The sequence below is a fragment of the Aptenodytes forsteri genome, unplaced genomic scaffold, assembly GCF_000699145.1.
Source record: "Aptenodytes forsteri isolate BGI_AS27 unplaced genomic scaffold, ASM69914v1 Scaffold33, whole genome shotgun sequence".
Classification (NCBI taxonomy): domain Eukaryota; kingdom Metazoa; phylum Chordata; class Aves; order Sphenisciformes; family Spheniscidae; genus Aptenodytes; species Aptenodytes forsteri.
Window position 1 is genome coordinate 2,279,366 of NW_008795037.1, and position 1,146 is coordinate 2,280,511.

General features: G+C 52.0%; 1 pseudogene; it reads right to left on the reverse strand.

The window, feature by feature from the left end:
* Window positions 1-389: 389 nt before the first annotated feature.
* The window catches only part of LOC103896861, a 28,007-nt pseudogene continuing 27,250 nt past the window's right edge, over window positions 390-1,146 (reverse strand).

A 1,146-nucleotide genomic window follows, 5' to 3' on the forward strand; every position in this document is an offset into this window, starting at 1 on the left:
TTTGTTTCTCATTTTGGGGCATTTTTGTTTGCTTGTTTTTAAAACTCAGAGGCAGCTGGCAAAGAGCATTCCCCTTTCTGACCCAAATCTATTTCAATGTTTGAATGGAAATTTCCACCTTTTTAACCAAATTTTTCATTTCATTACATGTCCTCTTACAAATGCTCCGGGTAGGAAGCAGAACAAGGAAATGGCAAGGAAACCCAGAAACAACTTTCCGCCCCTCTCCTCCCCAGTTCAGCTATGCAAGCTTTCAGTGGCAGAACAGACACGGAGCAGAGATACAGAGATAGGAGAAGCCCTTTAATTTTCCCCAGGTTTCCCCAACTTTAAATCAAAACTCCAGTTTTAATCAAGTGAGGGCTGTTAATTTTCCTAGCCTCGTGGCATTACTGAGCCTTCCTGCGCCTCTTGCTGCCGAAGCCCAGGTGTGGGCTGGCCCGGGAGCGCAGCCCCCACAAAGCTGCTCCTCTGCGCCCTGCCTGAAGGCTACGGCCCCCGTCCAGCTCTCGCCCGTCGCACCCCTGACCCACCACGCACAGCCCCCGTCGTTCGGATTGCTGCTTTCAAACACACGGGAAGCGGACTGTGCGAGATACCCCTCAGTCTGGGGAAGAAAGCCCTCTGTCATGGAGCTCTACTTTTCCTTTCTGTTCTTTCCTTAATCATCTGCCAGAACAGGATTCATACCGAATGGGTAAAAATACTGTAGAATGCGGTACACACACAGATCAGTACCAGTGAAACGATCAAGAACTTCTAGCATATTTTTCTGATATAAACATCCCGATCCACACGACAACCATCCCGACCCAGCAGAGCAAGGCTCAGACACGTTGTTTTAATTTCTCTTCCTGCTTTTTTTCCCCCGCTCCTTTCTCTTTTTGAAGGCTTCCAGAAGCAAACTCCAACCTATAACTCCAGGGTCCTGCAGACCCACCCCTCCCCTGCCAGCACGGGTCTTGCTAAGCCTTCCTTCCCCGCGCTCTGTGCTGGCCTGGCCGCCCGCACGGACACCCTTCAAACAGTCCTGCCGGAAAAAATAAGGTCTTAAAACGCGCGATTTAAAGTCATCCCAGCGGTCCCTCCGCCATGGACTCCCTCGCGGCCGCCCGGACCGCGCACGGGGCGGCTCCGCCCCCCTGC